At 42.1% G+C, this 9,814-nt stretch overlaps 1 long non-coding RNA gene across 1 annotated transcript in view; it reads right to left on the reverse strand.

Moving 5' to 3' along the window:
* Nucleotides 1–3,052: 3,052 nt before the first annotated feature.
* Nucleotides 3,053–9,814, reverse strand: part of LOC101846718 — a 43,774-nt gene continuing 37,012 nt past the window's right edge. Inside the window, exon 4 of the long non-coding RNA XR_004858231.1 lies at nucleotides 3,053–3,382. This is a non-coding gene — a long non-coding RNA (uncharacterized LOC101846718). The remainder of the gene's footprint in view (nucleotides 3,383–9,814) is intronic.

The raw sequence follows: 9,814 nt of genomic DNA on the forward strand, positions 1-9,814 counted from the left end.
TGGTTAGCCTGGCCATTGTTTCAGAATATTCACCTGAAAAATATCTATTGTCCCACTTTGTCGGCCCATGCCTACGTGTGCACTCGTCTGTAGCAGGTGACTGACAGCTACTGGTGTTTGTAAAACGTTACGAGGTATGCTCTTATCCCGAGCTTATCGCTGAGTCCTGTAATCATCTCTACGATTACACCAGCAATGTTTTTATGACTCATACGACCTCCGTCATCTTAAGGGGCATTTAAACAGTAACGGATTGTTGTTGCATTTAACTCTGTAGTTAGGCATAGGTTTGTTTGATTTATTTGAGGCACATTGACTCGCTGATGGTCATTTGGTGCACGGAAACAGACAGACAGACAGACAGACAGACAGACAGACAGACAGACAGACAGACAGACAGACGAGTGGGGGAAAAAGAAGTAGTCCGTACTGGAGGCATAGCGAGATACAGCTGGGACAAACCGTAGGCTTAGGATCCGAGTTATTTGTTGTTATGATCAGGGGGTTCATATAATATTATATTTTATAGATCGAACCTCCCAACTGTGCAACATCTGTGGTGGCTTGGTGAGTCTCACTTCGACAACTTCTCAACGTTGCTGAAGAGAATCCGACCAGGTAAACAACTTTACTTCATATTTAGAAAATAAGCCGTAGACATGTAAACTTTGGTGAATAAATATAAGCTTTTAGAGAATCAGTGTGCATGTATTTAGAGCGAAGCACTGTAAGTCTTTATATTTTGAAAGCCGAAAATAAAGAAAAAATGGTTCCATTTTGCTTCAGCGACACATATTTTTTAAGATAAGAATCATGATACAAGTACGTGACATTTTAGTATCATTTTACTCTTTGGTAGAACAGTTGGAGAAAGTTTTCAAAAATGAGTTCGTTTCAATCAAGAAGTCTCTTATGTTGTTGTTTCTTTTACTTGACATAATCTGCCTTTAGTGATGTTGAAACTCCTCCCAGTGTCTTTGCTGCAGTTCTTGGTGAACTATTAGTAATAGTATGTCGTATTTTTACGCATAGACCCCATTTAGACCCTTTAGGACTTTGGGCGGGGATGTTTGTGGGGGGGGGGAGTACAATCTTCAAAACATTCCATGTTATGCAAGACATAAATTGAAAACGCGGCATGAAAGGAGAGGACAAGGGGGTTTGAAGGTGGTTGTTGATTTTTTGGCGTTTGGGGGGGGGGGTGGAGAGATAAATCAGCACTCGGCAAAATTCCAAGTGTCTTCGGAGATGGGTAATCAAGTGGCGTAAAACAAAACATGGGGTAATTGCAGCTTCGCGAGTTAACGAGTTCTCGCATGGCCACTTTACCTCTGGGTATATTATTTTTTGGTTTGTTTCCGCAACAGGTAAGCTGAAGGCGAAAGCTGAAGCACAAAATAATGGCCGGATGTACGTCATATTGATGCCGTTTTGTCGTCGGCTCGTGTTGAAAGTTCGCCCGAAGCTGGGTGCAAGGAAACCCGCCATTGGGTGTGTATGTGTGGGAGGGAGGGGTGGAGAGGAGTGGGAGAAAAGGGACCCTGGGAATAGGAGCGTTTGGGAATGTGTGGTGTCATTTTGGTATTCGAGTAGGTATTCGAAATCCAGCATCTTTAAATACTGTTGATTACATCATAGAGTGAACTGCATACGTCACACAGAGTGAACTACATACGTCACACAGAGTGAACTACGTCACACAGAGTGAATTACGTCACACAGAGTGAAGTATGTCATAGAGTGAACTACGTCACAGACTCATTGACACTAGAGGATCAACGGAGAAAAGCGTAATACGGGGTGCCCACTACAGCTGGATCGGGCCGATCGCCCAACTCGATCGCCTGAAACTGAAAACAAACACGCTTGTTTTTGAGGCGATCGAGTCGGGCGATCAGCTCGATTGGCCGATCCCATCCGTAGTGGGCACACCGTAAAACGAACACAGATGACCTCTCTTTTTTTCTCTCACTGCGACAGATACATGTACATAAAGCAATACTGTTGGAGCAGGCAGAAGATACGATAAGAAATACTATTATAGTAAAAGTTGGAACATAATAGTAATAATATGTTAGTTGATATTGTTGGGGAAATAATAATATGTCGGGGATATAATGGGTGGACTTTGGTGCTGGAGGTATTGAACAGCTCAAAGCAGTGCTGTTAGAATGTTGCTGTTGTCATCGGTTTTTGTTGTTGTTCCTGTTGTTTGTTTGATATTAAGTTTAAAGCTTTACTGAACTTGCTGTAATTCTGGGCGATTTATACTAAATTGACGTAATAAAGAACGATATCAAAATGAAAAATGACATATGTGTAACGCCCCTATCAACACCATTAGAACAAAATCAAAGAACTGCTGAATCGGATCAGATCTGTCAGTTTGACTGACGAAAGAATACAGTAGCTATATCAAGGGATGTGGGTCTGATGTACAACCACTACAGTTTGACATCTGGTGATTTCGAAACAACACCAACTAGATTTAGATCTAGTCTACTTTTCACCATCTATAATATGGTAACGTTTGATTTCAACCCTGCATCATAGAAAGGCGTAGTTGCGCCAGGTATTAACGGTCAACTTACGTGTTTTCTGTTTCCTCTGCCGAGATCCTTGAGAATAAGAAAATCCAGAGCAGCAGCGATATCCGTGACGTGGTATCCATCCCGAGCTGAGGAAGTAGCCAATTCAAACCACAAAATGAGATCCTTTAGTAGGTGAACTATCAACGTCGTCACAGCTTGAGATCTGAGACAGCGCATGTGCAGTAGACGTGTAATTTTACTCGCGAAAAAGATCGAGTTTGGGTTCCATTTGCCTCAAGTTTGACACGCCGTCCAGATTTCTCAGCAACACCAAGAACGTATCACGACTTCACAAGAAAAAACACACACATACAACGAATGTTGCATCCACTCTCCACTAGCACAGAGTTATGTCAGCAATTTGGAGAAGAGAAAATAAAAACGTGACTGAAAAGGTTTATCTGTTTGCACCTCATACACATGAAACAAGGACACGAGTCTTCATGTTCTCGGTAATTTCCTTCTTTTTTTCTCCTGAAGACTTCGAAAGAGGAGTGCAACAAAGCAAAGGTGTACAGCACCTAACTGTGAGCAGAAACAGCGGCATCAACAGAGCAGCACCCACTCACGGCGTCCCAGATAGGAGCTTACGTCACAGACGGGAATGTTGCGAGAGTGAGTCCACGATGTTCCGATCACGCCCTGAGCTGGTCCAGGAGGTAGGAGAGAGAGAGGGGGGAGGGAGGTGTAGTGGTACTTTCTAGAATTTCTCACCGCAGATGTGTCTTCTGGTCCCTTGTGGTCACCGCTCTTGGGTCAGCATTGTCGCGGCAGTGTGTCCGTAAACCATTCTGGGGAATAAATAGCAAAAATTGCACCTTAATAAATATCTTTTAAAAGTTTTATGAAGAATTATACTGTACTTGCAACACAATTATATCATATTATTATACGTGCTGAAGATTACATGACACTGTTACTTGGATTAACTTGGATCCAGAGTTAGAATCATAGCAGGCGGCACATGTCCATAGCTGCTCATCTCTCCTTTCCAGCGTCCACCTCAGGATCTTCCTGCTAATTGTCTCCATGAGGAGCTGGTTTGAGACACGCCTGACCACTCCTCGGAGCAAACTTGTTTTCGCTGTGCCCCGCACACACTTTTCTTTTATTGTGCTGAGTGTGTGGGAGTCTGTCTCTTGGTTGTGAAGGCTCGTGTTTTTATAGAGTAACATGAGAAATGAAGGAGGAGAGAAGAACAATACATGTTTGATAAAAATAAAACGGAGTAAACCCCACCAGAGCGCCTGCCAACCACTCCCAAATATCTTACAGGGATAAAAACAGTTTGTGTTTATGAAAATGCGTGTCATAACGGCACAAGAGAAGAGGGCCAATCAGGGCTGAGAGGGACACGACGTCGCAGAAGAAAGGTGAAGATCCTCGATAAATTAATTAATTAATTATTTACCCCCACATGGGAATAAAATTTTGTTAAAGGAGTGCTATTTTGGAAGTCTTGTACCAAAGAAAAACGCTAAGCTTTGCTAAAACACCCGGAAATTCCCCTTGTTTCAGCCACCAGAGAAATCTATAACGTATCCATATCGCCGTGACTTTGAGCCAAACAAACATTCAAACAATGAGAGCGAGGAGGTAACTGACTATTTCATTATGACCATAGTACTAACCGAAAAATAAAACCAAGTTGGTGGTGGGGGTTGGGGGGGGTGGTTAGAACAAAACATCAACCGCTAGGGGCAATTAGTCCCTAGTATGTTATGACGACTTCTTAAGGCAGCTAATGGGGTTAGAGAATGGGTGCAGGCAATCAATCTTCTCTCAAACATTTGAGAAGTGTGTGAGAGAGAGAGAGAGAGAGAGAGAGAGAGAGAGAGATAGAGAGAGAGAGAGATAGAGAGAGAGGGGGGTGGGGGGGAGAAAGAGAGAAAGAGAAAGAGAGAAAGAGAGAGAAGGGGCAGATATATAGAGAGAGCAAGAAGGGAAAGAGAGACACACAGAGAGAGAGAGAGAGAAACAGAGAGAGAGAGACAAAGAGAAAGAGGAAAAGAGAGAGTGAGAGACAAAGAGACAGAGAGAGAGGCAGAGAGAAAGAGAGAGAGAGAGAGAGAGAGAGAGAGAGAGAGAGAGAGAGAAAGAGAGAGAGAGAGAGGGGGAGAGAGAACGGGTGTGAATGTTGACACAAAACTGCTCAAAAGAACAAAAAGCCGTAGCTGTGGTAGTCACGTACCACCCCCCCCCCCCCCTCTCACCCTGACACCGGTACCATAAACCTACCATAAAACAATATCGATTTCCCCATAGGTCTCCGGCTTTATCCAAATACATTTAGCGTCATTGGTTTGTGTGCACAACATGCCCAACTCTTGTTTAAGGCCAAACGGATGTGGGTGGTTTGCAGGTGCTCGGATGTAGTTTGCTCCTTCTATCCTATAAAAAATCTATCGTCTTTATCTCCCCTCCTTTTTTGTGTTTGTTACTCTCTTGAAACACCTCTAATCTTCGGCACTTATATGACCTTATGGTATTGCAAGTGCTGTAAAACTTTTACTAAAACCAAAAAGCCAAACTGTTCAGTATGTTGGGTGTAAAAGGTCACTCGCATTGCGGTTTCTACTGCCGGATACAGAGGCGTTTGTCTAAAGGTTTACTTATAGTTTCAGTTAGAGTTTTACAGCATTTGTGTGGAAAATTAGGGGTGTCGCTGCTAGAGCAGACACACTTTCCGAACAGAGATTTAGATAGGAACAGCCCAACATTCCAACGTCATACAGCACTGCAAAACAAATCATTAAAAGCAACAACAATCAAGATTGGATGAACAGACGGCAATCAAACCCAAAATTTTGCTTTAGAGAATCAGATTGCAATCTCAGCAAATACTTCTAACCCTCCTCCCCCCCCCCCCCCCCCCCCACTTCTAACCCCCCCCCCCCCCCCCCCCCGGGGAAAAAAACTTTTTAAAAGGAAAAATAAACAACAACTAACTAAAGTCCGCTAACAACCCCTTTACACAGCTGTAAAATTCAATAGAACACGAAACTTCACTCTGTAAACCCTTGATCCTATCTATAGATCTCTATCAGAGAGACAAGTTTCAAGCGCAGTTAGGTGCTTACACTCCAGCTCATTACAGGCCCGGCAATCCTGTCCACACATAACACACACACTCATTGCCTTAGGAGCTTGTTGTGTTATTGATGGAGATGAACTCGAAATATTCATCATTGTCCGGGTTTTCGTTAAGTTGTTTGGGTTGTTGTTTTTATAGTTTCAGTGAGGTTTTACGGCGCTGCAACTGCATAAAGTTAAGTGAGCGCCGAAGGGTGGATGTCAACAGAGAAGTCCAAACGGGGAATCAGGCTTACTCTGCTTACCTCTCTGGCCTCAACAGTACAAAGTCTGCTTTGACTATCAAGGCACCCTGGAAATAGCAGTTCACAAGAGAGTGACAAACATACAAAAGAAGTAGAGAAAAAATGACGATAGTAAGAATGAGGAATGAAAAAGCAGCAATTCCCCCTATTTAGTTCCAGCACAGTATGAGTATGACATTGGTACATCATTTACTAATTCTTCTGTGCATAAGAACATGTTAATATTCCCCCTTTTTGGAATGGCCTAAAGACAACTTCAGTCAGTAGCACAGCCCTGGCGGGGGTGTCGTCAAGTTTACTTTGTAATTACATAATAGAAAAGTGTCACAAAGGAATAAATAAAATAAAACATGTCATAGGAGACAAAAAGACATTCTCCGCGCCTAAAAAACCCAGATGAAAAGCAGAAGCAAAAAAAATTAAAGATAAAAGAAAAAAAAGCAAAGAATTTGAAGGAGAGAGGAAAATGTTATTAAATTCTATTATTTTTATGAGCTTAAATTGTCATAAAACATTGAAGAATAATTAAACTGTGTTTAAAATAATAATGTGCCACTTTATCTAGAAGTCCTGTTGCCCATTTTCATTTCTATTACATTAAGATAATTTTGTTGATTTGCAAAATATTTTGACAGCAATACGACTGCTGGAAGAACGCAAGCTCTATAGATAGGAGTGATTTAAACTAGACAAGTGCTGTGTAGTTTTTGAGGAAACGAAACTTTATCTACGTTTTATTTGAAGCTTGAATTACCCTGGTAATTAGAAAACTAGACGCTTGGCTATTATCTCTGAATAATGTTGAGTTCACAACACGAACAGAGAGCTGTAAACGAGATATATTATAGACATTATAAATTATTACAAAGAATTTTAGAGAAGAATTCATACCATCTGAAGAGGCATCTCAACAATTGAAGACATTGATATGAATATCTGTAACTACACTGTACATCCCTGAACACACAACTTTTCAAACCGTAAGTAGATAAAAATATAATAGGATCATGAAGACTCTTACGGAAGTAAGGATGTGGGACTTAGACACTTTTAGTTGTGTTGTTTTGTTGGGTTTTGTGAGTGTGTTTATGTGTGTGTGTATGAGTGTGTTTGTGTGTGTGCATTTGTGTGTATGTGTATGAGTGTGTAAGTGTGTATGTGTGTATATGTATGTATGTGTGTGTATGTGTGTGTGTGTGTGTGTGTGTGTGTGTGTTTGAGGGTTGTTCTTGTGGACTTTCCTTGGTTTTGTTTCCGTTTTGGGATTTTGGGTGGGGGGGTTTTCCTCCTCACCACTAATTATTAATGAATGTTATTGTTCTCAGCACGAGCGTAGTGAGGCGATAAAAATCTGCAAACCACCAGACCCTTATAGCATCACAGTCGACAACACAATAGCAAAGTCAAGCAAGTAGAAGAGTTCAATGAGGCAGGGGTTGACCCAAAACAACTTACTTTGGGGACCTAAACAAACGGGTAACAGGGAAAGATCAGGGAAAAGTAACTTTTTTTAAAGAGCATCAGAGCAAAGGAATGAATGGAGAAACATGATCGCCGATGTCTGTCGCAGATCTGGCACTGGATGGATGAGAAGCGTTCAAATACCCGTGAAGTGTGTTTCCCCCATGACGGAAAGATAGACTGATAGATAGAGAAATAGAAACCAGAATTTTTAAAAGGGTCCAAAGCTGGGACTTGCAAACTGGCACCATTACCTTCATATCTCAACATCAGAGAGGAAACAAAGCACCAACTCATTAACAGCATCTCTAAACACCAACACTGTGCCACAAAGCCCAAACATGGACAAAAGTCACCATAGTAAAATCAGCGCCTGCTAAATGAGATGCTTACAAAGAAAAAACTTTTAACATCGCAAGAAGAGACAGTATGAGAAAGTAGAATATCAGAGAACGAGGTGGCTCAACTGCCTGCATGAGTAAGTACATAGATCAGATAAATAACGAATAAAACGGTTCAGACATCAAACAAAAAGCACTTTAAAAAGAAAACAAAAAAGAAACGAAAAAAAAACCGAAAAAGAAACAAGAAAAGAAACGAAACAAAAAATCGAAAAACCTGAAACGAAAAAAAGTAACGGAAAAAAAGAAAAAGAAAGAAACGAAAAAGCTTCGTCTTCCGGAGCGTCCAAACAATAGACACTTCCACACCCAGTTGGTTTTGGTTAAAAACACATAGATATCACTTAGGGCAGGCTGTTGTTCCCAGCACGTCCCTGGGCCGTATCAAGCTAAGTGTGTCTCACGTGATGTACGCCATGCTACAGACAGGAAGTACCTGGGGAGTCCCCCGTCATGCCGGCGCAGTGGTTTGTGGGTAATGCTGGGAACGTAAACTGTCCTAGTGACGTCAGACTCTATGCTGGGCCGGGTCTTTGTGAGTCGAGGCTGGGGTGGTAAAGATGCTGGACTTGAATGCAGAAGATACTTTTTTCTTCTTCTTACTATTTTTAGAGGCTTTTTAGGGGGGGGGGGGTGTCAAGAATCTGTCTGGTTGCTAATACATGTAATATAAATCATCATTGTCCAAGTGGTCGCTTTTAAGCACAAGGGAGCTATCCCGAAAAATGCTCTTTTGAGAAAATGAAGGTAAAGTTTTTCCCCTTGTTCAGTTTCTTTAAAAGACAAGGAGAGTTTTCGCTTAAACCAAATAAATATACACACCAATGAAACCAAATTTCTCCTATAGATAGGGGCTATGCCCACTTTTGTTGTAGATACACAACACAATAACTGTCACCTTCAGATTGATGTTTCACCACTTGTTATTCCAGCTCGTCATTTTCTGTCGTAGTTGTCCGTGCTTCAGACAGGAAGTACCTGGGGAGACCACCCGTCATGTCGGCACAGTGGTTTGTGGGTAATGCTGGGAACGTAAACTGTCCTAGTGACGTCAGACTTTATGCTGGGCCGGGTCTTTGTGAGTCGAGGCTGGGATGGTAAAGATGACGGGTTTCCTTCCAAATAAATTGTTTAAACTTCTTATTACTATTATTTAGAGGGTTTTGTCGACACTTTTTGTCTGGTTGCTAATATAAATCGTCGTTGTCTAAATTAGAGCTGTACATGTCACGTATCCTAAATCTGACTCTTCTATTCAACATCCATGGGTCTCCTATTTGCGACGGCGATGCGCTTAACTTCTATACAACGGTACAGAGAGAGGCCGGTCTTCTGCTAGCTCTGGTCATCAACAATGGTGTACATTGTTGTCAGTTGACACGCTATTTACATGTGAACAAAGGAGTGTTGCAAGCTCTCTGGGCCACGATCAACTGTCCTCAATACCCGCGCACTCATTACACTGCAGCGGCATGGCGGTGTTGTCTCGGGCCTCCGGCGTCTGCTGCGCTGCTTAAGTCACAAATCATCCGTCTGGGATCTGAACTCCCAGGTCTTGATGCAATTGCGGGATAAACAACACGATAGCTGTCACCCTCTGCTGCTGTTTCACGACTTCTTGATTTCAGTCCGTCATTTTCTGTCGTAATTGGCAAATAATTCTGTTGTTTTTTCACACCGTCCTCTCTGGCTGTATGATGTCTAGGAATTTTCACACAGCTTTACAGCTTTCCCCAGACATGCAAATAACTGCACCTCTCATTTCCGAAAAGAATAAAGACAAATTTGCAAAGAAGCGCAGGCTCATTATTGGGAGGAAATGATTATGAGGGGTTCAGACAATATTCATGAGCCAGCTCGTCTCCTCTGTGAGTGAGGAGATTTTTGTGTTGGGTTATCAAACAAGTTTTGGAGAATTGTGTGAGAACATCAGCGTCTTGCGCATGTCGTGGCAAAAACCGTGTCTGTAAGCTCAGCCAGGTGTGCCTTGGAGATTTGTGTGTGTGTGTGTGTGTGTGTGTGT

This window comes from Aplysia californica, unplaced genomic scaffold, assembly GCF_000002075.1.
Source record: "Aplysia californica isolate F4 #8 unplaced genomic scaffold, AplCal3.0 scaffold00045, whole genome shotgun sequence".
Classification (NCBI taxonomy): Eukaryota; Metazoa; Mollusca; class Gastropoda; order Aplysiida; family Aplysiidae; genus Aplysia; species Aplysia californica.